The sequence below is a fragment of the Euprymna scolopes genome, chromosome 41 (genome assembly GCF_053919585.1).
Source record: "Euprymna scolopes isolate OS-2025 chromosome 41, ASM5391958v1, whole genome shotgun sequence".
NCBI classification, from domain to species: domain Eukaryota; kingdom Metazoa; phylum Mollusca; class Cephalopoda; order Sepiida; family Sepiolidae; genus Euprymna; species Euprymna scolopes.
This window is the reverse complement of record NC_136522.1, coordinates 4047748-4059570: the sequence shown is the minus strand read 5'-3', so window position 1 is coordinate 4059570 and position 11823 is coordinate 4047748.

Genomic DNA, 11823 nt, shown 5'->3' with positions numbered 1-11823 from the left:
TCCATTGATGAAAACTGTTTTTTGTCGTGCAGTACACGCCATCAACGGCAATGGCTCTTTCTAACATATTCTGTATCGCAGTAAGACGATCTTTGGAACGTTCATCTCCCTCTTGAAAATGGCTACTACAGTTCTTGGACAAAATATTTGGTTTTTCCATTTCCGACGTAATACTGCAACATGTTTTTGTGCTGCTCGAGCATGATCTTTCAGCATCTTTTGTATTGAGTCTCGTTTCAATATCTGCATTTAATTCTGTTGGCTCATTGTTTTTACACTCAAGACCATCGTCCGGATTTAAAGTCAAACGACGTGTACAAGAAATATCATCATGAGTGGAAGTCCGCAATGACACGTAGGGAGGAAGCGAGACAAAGTCTTTCTTTCTGTTTTTACTCTCAGGACAATCGTCCGGATTTAAGGTCACGTTAGATGCTTGAATGACACGGTCAAACTGTTTTTTACTTGGATTTGTTTCAAACACGAATTCAGTGGAGACAGATTCCGAAATAAAATCACTATCACGGCTACCCTGATGGGTGAACTCTGAAAAGCCATCACTGGAACTGTCGAAAGATTCTTCACTGGTTTGATTGGTCAGCAAGAAAGTCAGATGTCCACCGGTTTGGCAGATGTGTCTCTCTGTCGTCCTCAACTGACCGCAATACATTTCAGTCTCTTTTATATCTTGTTTATCGGTCAAAAGCGAGACCGATGAAAGCGGATCTGAGTCCAAGTCAAAAAAGTAGTCCGGCGGATGTGGAAAATCTTCCACCGAATAAACAAATCTAGTGTCATTTTTTTCCAAACTATTTTCTTCCTTTGGACCAGGCAGTTTTATTTCATTTGCATCTAAAATGGCGATTGGATTGATCTTAGTAACGCTCTCATCTTCTGCCAGACTCAACGGTAGAAACGTTCTATAAAAATCGTCGCCCGTTAAACCCAAACCGGATATGACGTTTTTATCAGTCATATTTTCTGCTTTATCACTTCCGGTTTGCTCATTTGGCGAAGATTTAAATGGAAAACCTTTACTATCTTTTGAAATTTGACGAGTAGCATTAGCTGAATGTTTATTTAGGTCCAATGATTCAATTCCGTTGCTGAAGACGTCATTGCTGTGATCTTGAAATGTCCTTAATCGATCACCAAAGAAATTACCATTTTTCTTAGAGGGAATCAATTGGAAATTCTTCTGAAATTCTATGATTGTTTGCGATAGAAATTCATCCGAGTCATGTGTTTCGGATTCTTCAGACAATGCTTGGAGATATTCATCGGATTCCATAATTGGTTTATTTTGTATATTTGTATTTGTTTCTCTCACCGAAGATGCTGGTTGATGTAGGAGTAAGTTATCTGCCCTTTTGATAAGCACCGGATAACTCTGTTGCCATTTATCGTAAACGTTTTTCGTTAATCTTTGTTTCGGTTGGAAAGTTGTGCGAATTCGTCTCTGGATATTGGTTGAAGTTAAAATTTCATATTTACTGGCCCTTTCAATGTGAACTCTACTGGTCTCTCCATTGTATTCAGTTTGGCCATCATCATCATCATCGTCATCATCATTATCTTGAGCAGCAGCAGCAGCTGCAGCAACAGCAGCAGCAGAATCATCATCCAATGCATAATTCGTTGTAGAGTCAATACTGCGTTGACTGTAAAAAGATTTGCAAGTGTCTTTTGATCTTTGGTCTTTGTTCACATCCAGCGTATCGTCGTCGTCTTCTTCAGTTATCCTTGCAAGGCAATTATTCCGGATGCCTTGGAAAAAACCATTATAGCGTTGAATGACAACCATTGGCGTCTCATTCTTAATTCTGTGAAAAAAAAAAAAAAAAAAAAAATCAAAGTAATCGAAATTTTTTTGAAATTAAAATGCAAAGCATATTTATTTTTTTTTAATCACATTTTCACCCCAAACAAGGCACATTGCCACTTTGGTGTAAGGGGCTACTGGCAGGGACATTGGGATACTATGTAGGGAGTTAGGCAGCAAGATGTCGGTTCACGTTACACTTGAACTTCTGCATGTCAGTACAGTTGGGGAAGCAGGGAACCGGAATGGAATTCCAAAGTCTAGCGGTTCTGGGGAAGAAACTACTGGAGTAGAAATCTCTCTTACATCTAGGGATCTCTACTGTGAAGGGGTGGGATGTTGCTGCTTGTCGGGTTTGTCGAGGGTGTTTACATCGTAGGGCACAAATGCTTGCAGTTCGTCAGAGCATTCACCATTAAAATACTTGTAGAACAGGCAGAGGGATGCAACATTTTGTCCGTGGGACAGGCTGAGGCTTAGGTGACAGTTCAGAGCCTATCAGATTTGCGACTCTCTTTTGAACCTTGTCTAGGAGCGAGAGACTAGTAGCAGATGCAGCAGTCCAAATATGACAACAATACTCCATACATGGGCGAATGGTGGCCTTGTAGAGGTACAGGATACTTTGATAATAGTAATAAACAGTAGACAAAATATTTGACAGCTTGTTAGTGAATTCTACAATTCTGTTCGTCTTTGATTGTTTCTGATTAGAAGGAAGCGAGTTCCTAAAATAAGACTAGGAAAATTATCTGCCTTTTAATGAATTGGACAGACAATCACATCATCTATCTATCTATCTATCTATCTATCTATCTATCAGTCTGTCTGTTTGTCTATCTATCTATCTATCTATCTATCTATCAGTCTGTCTGTTTGTCTACCTATCTATCTATCTATCTATCTATCTATCTATCAGTCTGTCTGTTTGTCTATCTATCTATCTATCTATCTATCTATCAGTCTGTCTGTTTGTCTATCTATCTATCTATCTATCTATCTATCTATCTACCTGTCTGTCTGTCTATCTATCTATCTATCTATCTATCAGTCTGTCTGTTTGTCTACCTATCTATCTATCTATCTATCTATCTATCTATATATCTATCTATCAGTCTGTCTGTTTGTCTACCTATCTATCTATCTATCTATCTATCAGTCTGTCTGTTTGTCTACCTATCTATCTATCAGTCTGTCTGTTTGTCTATCTATCTATCTATCAGTCTGTCTGTTTGTCTATCTATCTATCTATTTATCAGCCTCTGTTTATCTGTCTGTCTGTCTATCTATTTATCTGTTTGTCTTTCCGTCCGTCCGTCCGTCCGTCTATCTATCTATCTATCTATCTATCTATCTATCTATCGTTTAACAAGATACTATCGAACCCCCCTCAAAATTCAGGAATTATAGGAAAATTAGCATGGGTGCCCGGTGTTGCTCGGGTATTTGGAGATGTATGTGGAGCAAAAAAAAAAAAAGTGGTAATTTTTTAAAACTTTGACCCCTATTATGATACCTTAAAATTTATTGTTTTGGGCTCAAATCAAGTTATCAAGTTAGATCCATGTCCAAGGAACCTATATCTAAAATTTCAAGTGTTTAGACCCAAAATTGTCGGAGGAGTTTGGTAGAGTTCTCAAAGGTCAAATCGTTGAACTTTGACCCCTTAATCGCCAAATTTCTGGCCGAAAATCGATCACATAGATTTTCCCAAATCTCAGTTATTGCGTAGGGAAATGTACACACACAGACACACAGATACACAGACAGACAGACAGACAGACAGACACTTTCACTTTTATAGATATGTAGATAGATTACGGAAGAATTGCAATGCAAATTTCTTCCACTAAACACCAACAGCACTTCATACATTGTTTCACAAAAATATGTTTATATTTTTAATTATTGCAAAATAATTACATTTGTTCTGAGATTTCTGCCTCTTCGACACGCCTTTGAAATAGAGGGTAGAAACCATATTCCTTTCACATGAAAAAATCCCCTAACATGCACCTCTTACGCATTAGGACATTAGTTTACAGGCTGTTACCGCGTTACCGTTAGATTTCATAATTCTTGGAATTCTGATTGTTTTTTTTAATTCTGTCTGTTTGATAATTATATGTTTACGACAACCGGCGATGCTTAGCTCAATGGTTAAACGCCGACGAAGCTCCACGACACTTCCCAGAACCAGAATTTCACCAAAAGAAAATCATGTTGACTGCTTGGTGGTCTGTACCGGTCTCATCCACTACAGATTTGGAGGTCTGGAGAATATGGCGGATGAGGCAGATTTTCGTAGCCCAATTTGTTCAACTTCTACAGGGTTGGTTTAGCAATGTGCGGTCAGTCATTGTCATTGGGAAGAATTGGTCCTTTTCAGTTGACTGATGCTGGATGTTGTTGTCGAAGTTTCTGATGCTTTTCATCTATTTGTTGCGAGTACTTATCCGCCGTAATGGTTTCGCCTGCAAAAAACTCTAATGGATGAGACAGATTGCAGTCCATCAAACAATCAGCATGACCTTCCTTTTTGGTGTAACTCTGGCTTCGGGAAGTGTTGTGGAGCTTCGTCAGCATCTAACCACTGAGCTGAGTGTCGCCGGTTGTCGTAAAGAACTCATTTTTCATCGCAAGTCACAATCTGATCGAGAAACGGGTCGTTCTTCTTGGGAAAAAGAAGGGAAAATAAAACGTCATAACAGCGTTTCTTTCGGTTGTCGTTCAATTCATGAGGCACCCATTTCTCAAGTTTTTTTTTTTTTTGTCTTTCCAATCTCTTTCAAGTGGTTGGAAATCGTCGTATACGTTACGTCTAATTCAGAAGCAAGTTCTCGAACAGTTGTGCGTGGATGGGCTTCAACTAAGACTCTTAATTGATTGTTGTCAACATCCGATGGTCGACCACTACACTCATCATCTTTAATCGCTCCGATAAAATTTCTTAAACCAGCATTGTGCTGTGGGTTCAGTAATGTTTCCAAGATCAAACACTTCATTTATATTGTGAGCTGTTTCGGCAGTTTTTCGGCCTGGCTTGAATTGAAATAAAAAATTGTATGAATTTACCTTTTTCCATCTTGTATTCGACTTTCTGAAAAGAAGACATAATTGTTTTAAAATATAGATTCCATGGACAAAGTTTCTTTCTTAGAACTGCAAGCCTGTGGAACTCTCTTCCGTTTCCCTGCTTTCAAGCTGACTACAATCTTTTTGTCTTCAAGTCCAATGTAAACAAGTTCTTGATGAACCGTCCCCCTAAGTAATCCAATTTACAAAATTTCCACTACTTATTTTTACTACGCTATAATCCCATTGACTAATGCATACCCATTAACCCTTATCCTCGAGTGGCCTCCGGGCCTTGATAAGCGGTGATTCCTATGTAAAGAAAAATGATTGTAATTTAAGTGATTAGATAGTGTGAAAAACGCTCTTTTAAATTACGTATAAAGTAAAGCTAACGAAAACTTATTTGAACTCAAAATTAAAAATTTCACAAGAACTTTTAATAACTGAAATATTAAGGAAAACCCTTGGATGCAGAAACCAACTGATAGGAGCTACAGACACTAACCAGTAAACTGAAACAGAAATAAAAATAACAGATGATGAGGAACACCAAATGGAACCGAAAGAACTGAAACTGCAAAATTATAAATTAATCCCCCCCCCTCCACTTAACAATATGGCCGTGTCGGTATCAACTAGCATCATACCAAATAATCATAAATGGTCAAAAAGGATGGAAATCAGCTGGAAGAAAGCACTAACCAGACCTCTACTGGATGAGTGCAAAGAGGAATGAGGAGAGGTTTGTTGTCACCCAAATGCCAGTTAAAAACAATAGCAAGAAGTCAATGGCAAGCGGCTGCTGTGATAATGCAAAGTCATTTACAAAGATTATCGAAAGATGTGGAAAGTACTGGAAATATGGGGGGACTTGCTGTCATCCAGACTCCAGGGAACACCATCGGTTGTTGTCAGTGAGTAATCTCTGATTATGGCCTGTGTAAGAACTCCTAGCGAGTACAAATAATAATGATAAATTAATATATGATCACCAGCATCCAAAATTGAACATTTGTTTGAAAGAAGCCATTCCACAGGCAAATGGAAACATTAACCTGTGAGCGGGAATAGCAGTAAATCTAAATCCCACCTGTATATATATAAAATATCCAGTAACATAAATTCCATGCGTTTTAGCCTGGTGATTTCCTGTGGAGATGAAACGTGGAAGTCTCTGTGTAGCTTGATTGCCATAAATGCATTTTTATAACTTACTGCCTAGCTCTACTCGCGTATTGAGCACTGTTGAAGTAAATAATGGAACTCGATGCATGTAATATTATATTCTGCTAATGAAATTTCACGTGGACACATGAAATAATAAAACAACATTGAAATTAGGTCAAAGAGTCAGTCAGTTTTTCTTTTCATTTTCTTTCTTCCCTTATTTTTTATTTATTATTTTTTTTTTCGGTTTGCATCAACACTGAGAAAATCGTTAATTCATTGTTAACACAATCTAAACTGTTTATCTAGACAGGTGTGTGGCCCTTGTCGGCCGGTTCTTTGTTCAGATACGCAAATAATGCATTCCGACCAGGTCAATGGGTGGATTTTGTTTTTTAAACAAAAATCTCAGCTTCAAATGAAAACAAGTAAATCATGGGTGATCTCCCCTTCTATTTGAACAAGGTCAGAAAATATCAATAGATTTGCATGGAATTTTTAGCAAAAACTACTACTACTACTACTACTACTACTACTACTACTACTAATAATAATAATAATAATAATGATAATAATAATAATAATAATAATAAGAAGAAGAAGAAGAAGAAGAAGAAGAACTTAAAATAATAATCAGAAGAATAATCACTTAAAATGGTGATTTAGTATATGTCTGTCTGGAATTGAACTATACTATTATGTCCATTAATTGTGCTATAGTGCTTTTAATATTAATGGAGGTTTTGTATTTGTCTGAATTCGAAAGTATACTATGACTTCTGGTAATTGTATTATTGTACTTCTACTACTAATGGAGATTTGGTATCTGTCTGTCTTGAGTCGACACTATGTTATGACTTCTATTAATTGTAATGTTGTCTTTAGTATTGGGGATTTGGAATCTGTCTGAATCTGAAACTGTATTATTAGTTTAACTAACTTTACTATTGTACTTCTATTAATAAATTATGAGGCCAAAGAGAAGGCAACGTCAACATCTTAATAAAAGACCGTTTCTTCAAATCAGAGCAACGTGATCAAAGTTAATTGCTGACATTAGTATAAACGGAATAAATGGCAGAGAGACAAACACAGTAAATAATCTATATATATTATTCCTTAATTGGAATTCATTTTTGAGATGAGCAAAGTTAATTTATTTTTTATTTCGGACTACTAGTCTCATCTTTATTAGTTGTTGTTTACCATTTTTTTTTATTGGATTGTTTATTCACAACGTTTCGGCCAACTAATTCCTCTGGCCTTCGTCAGGTGGTAACCGCGACGGATAGGAACTTCGAATCTCCTAACTGCATTCTCAGCCATCACTGCCATCCGTAGTTGTTGTCGTCTCACCACATTTTTGGCCAATTAACCTCTGGCACGCTTTGGGTGGGATTGAAACCGCTATCTTCAGACAATGTTCATCTGGAACTGTAGAGATTCAACGTCTCTATCAACTGCGCCACGGGCCCCGAAGGCCAGAGGAATTAGTTGGCCGAAACGTTGTGAATAAACAATCCAAAAAAAAAAAAAAAATGGAAAACAACAACTAATAAAGATGAGACTAGTAGTCCGAAATAAAAATAAATTAATACAGTAAATAAGATTCCGTGTTTTTTTTTGGGGGGGGGGGGGATTTTTCATTTTTTTCCTAGCTTTTAATTTTCTTTTGAAATGTATTACTTCATTACTTCATCCCGCTATTGAATGTTATGCAGTTTTCACGGCGATTATTGAAAAACAAAACAAAACAAAAACAAAAAAACAAAACAAAAAAGCATCAATATGAAGCATCAACCTTCAAGGCTGGCAGATAGTTACAACATCCCAAATGCAGACAGTAGTCCCACAGTAATCCCAATAATCCGTATCTCAAAAAAACAAACAAACAAAAAAATCAGCACTATAACGCATTAGCAGAATGGCCCTAGTATTCATCAAATGTCGCTCGCGTTATTATCAATATTATGAGACTCCCACCTGTGGAACGCAATACCACATGACTGCTTTTCAACTGACTACAACATGATCGCTTCCAAGTTCAATGTAAACAAGTTCTTGATGAGCTGTCCTTTTACACTCACTAACGCTTATCCTCAAATTGCCTTTGGGTCTTGATAAAAGGTGATTCCCTAGTAACACACACACACACACACACACACACACACACACACACACACATATATATATCTATGATATAAAGCTGAATGTCTGTGTGTGTGTGTGTGTGTGTGTGTGTGTCTGGTCACGAATGGGCTCATATATGGCTGACTATTTTAAAAAACTGATTACATATAATGATAGAAGATGTATCGAGACACAAGAATGGATATGTTTGATCTGGCAGAACGTTAGTTCATTAAAATTGTGGGGTCTGCATTCGCGCCTGGTTCACAAAGTATGGAAATAAAAAATTTAAACATTAAAAAAAAAACGTTTACAAGTGTTTTTTGGTATAGATATACATAAGAATACTTTGATAAGTATGTTTAAACTTAAATAGGGATGGTATAATAAAATTGTGGGGTCTGCGTTCGCGCCTGGCCTCCATAGAATGGAAATAGGCACAAACTTTAATAAAGACTTTTCATATCTATCTGCGTAAGTATATTTTGATAATTATGTTTCAGTTTAAAGAAATATGGTATAATAAAATTATGGGGTGTTCGTTCGCACCTGACCTCCATAGAATGGAAATATGTCACAAAGTTTAACAAGTTTTTTTAATATAGATCCACATAATATTGTAATAAGTGTTTCAGTGTTGACAGGTATGGTATAATAAATTATGGGGTTTATCTATTTTATTTTTACTTTCATCATATTTTGCTTTGGTTTAGATACCCCCAAATTCGAAGCTGTCTCTTTACAACCCTTCCTTTTCATAACCTATCATACTTTCATAAATCAGAGTCCATTTTCTGTAGGCTGTTTCTGAACCCAGTCAACGACGGGTACTTTTGCTAGTATAATACTGAAGATAAGAAACGTAGTCCAAATAATACAAATGTCACGACGTATTTGATAATGAAGGCATGTAACCTTGTTCGTAAATATCAAATAAAATGGGCGGCTTTACTCTTCTCCTCCACCAGTTTTTCTTCACATCCTGTAATATTTACTTTGACAAGTACGTTGCAGTTGCTTAATTCAACAACCATGTTCGTCATTGAAAACGTAGGTTGTTAAAACAAATCAACCGATAATGCATTCTACTCGGGTCAATGTGTTACCTTAATCCTTACCTTTACCCTAACCCTAACCCTGACCCAGTCTGGTCAAGGCGTTCCCCTTTACTCTAGCCTTAACCCTAACCCTAACCCTAACCGTGACCGTGACCCTAACCCTAACCCTAACCCAGTCTGGTCAAGGCGTTCCCCTTACTAACCCTTATCATAACCCTAATAATTCTAACCCTAACCGTAACCCAGTCTGGTAAATGTGTTCCTTACCATAATCCTAAATACCCTAACCATAACCGTAACGTTGTTTTCTCAACGCTTTCCGCTTTCCGCTTACTCTAACCCCTTTTGGAAAAAATAAAAATTGTAAAATTTCAAATATTTAGACCAGAAATTTTGCTGAGTAATTTGGTAAAGACCGAAGCAGTCATTTTTTTTTTTTTTTTTTAAATATTTGACCCCTATTATGACACCTTATCATTTATTGTTTTGGGCTCAAATCAAGTTATTAAGTTAGATCCATGTCCAAGGAGCCTATATCTAAAATTTCAAGTGTTTAGACCGAAAATTGGCGTAGGAGTTTGGTAGAGTTCCTAAAGGTCACACCATTAAACTTTGACCCCTTAATCGCCAAATTTCTCGCCGAAAACGAATTACAAAGATTTTCCCAAATCTCAGTACCCTGTATATCAAATTTCGAGTCTGCAGACTGAAAATTGACAGAGTTATTGTGTAGGGAAATGGACACAGACACAGACACATACACTTTTATATATATATATATATATATATATATATATATATATATATATATATATATGTATGTATATATATATATATATATATATATATATATATATATATTGCTATTGGCATTCTGTAGACGATCAGTGTAAATGGAGACGCTCTGATATTATTGCAGCTCTTTTGTTAGAACTGCAAAAGTATTTATCTAAGCTAGCAGGGAAACCCGACCTAGCCCGGTTGTAAAGTACGCTTAAATATGATATTTCAATTCGTGCAGATTTCGTATATACTATTATGGAGTTAATGTTCTATCGATTTTTATATATTATAAAGTTGCGATTTCAAAAAATAAAAAAAAATATATCCACATGACTTAGGTGCATCAGCTTGAATTGAAACCGAAAACAAACTTATGATTATATATATATATATATATATATATATATATATATATATATATATATATATATATATATATATATATATGGTTACTTTCAATGTATACCGTTTTTATTTAACGGGTCTAGATTGTTATTTTAAAACCAGTCCCCGTTAATTTTGAGTTAAGCTCAATGTATCTATTTAATAGTTGCAGAGCATATATAGTGTAAAATTTTGTTGAAATTTCAAAGATTCACGTTTTCTTTTTATAACCTTCGTTTATTTCCTGAATTTATTTCCATTACAGCTGTTTCATTAATGGATAGGCAATTTTACGATTTATGTGTCCATAAACATATCCTGTCCCCACCAACTTCTTCAGATGTTTATCCATTAGATTTTTACAACAAAAGGTATATTTTTAACATGCTGAACATCGTATTCGGGTAAAAAGATTTCCAAAGCCATGCCTCCTCACTTCCTCCATCTTTTGGTGTTATGTGAAGATGGTTTTCCTTTTTAACCCGTAGTTTCGTATTTTTATTTTTTATTTATTAATTATTTATTTTTGTTTTAATTTCCCCTTTTTTCCTATTTGTTTTTTTCCAATTATCATATAATTTTATATAATTTCATTTCTACATTTATGCGTGTTTATTTTAATATTCCTGTTTTGCTTGGTGTTTGAATTCGGATTATTACTCGATCCTTCTGTTTAAAGGGGGGTTACTCTCATGGAATCATTTTTATATCTAGGATTACCTTCCTTGCATCTTTTATATTTCCTTATATTATACGTTTCGTTTCCCCCCCCTCTAATCTGCTCTAGTGCGTGAAATTAAATATCTGCTTCTGTGCAAACAACCGTGGGTTACATCTAGTCGTTTGTTTAATAATTTTTCTATCATACCATATACTAATATTAAAAGAAAACCGAAGGTTATAAAAAAGAAAACGGAGGTTATAAAAAAGAAAACAAAATTTTACACTATATATATATAGGTTATAAAAAAGAAAACAAAATTTTACACTATATATATATATATATATATATATATATATATATATATATATATATATATATATTACTACTTCATTTACTCACATAAAATTAATATACGGAAGTATAAATTTATGCATAAACTTTAAGTATTTACTTCAAAAGTGCTTAATACATAGGTAGAGCTAGTTAGTAAGTTATAAAATATATATGGTGATGAAGCTACACTGAATATTCCACGTTTACTTCACTCTAGGACTCTTCAGGCTTATGCGTTTCATCCACTCTAGGACTCTTCAGGCTTAGGCGCATAAGCCTGAAGAGTCCTAGCGCGGATGAAACGCGGAATATTCAGTGTAGCTTAATCGTCATATATATTTTATAACTTACTATATATATATATATATATATATATATACACACACACACATATATATATATAT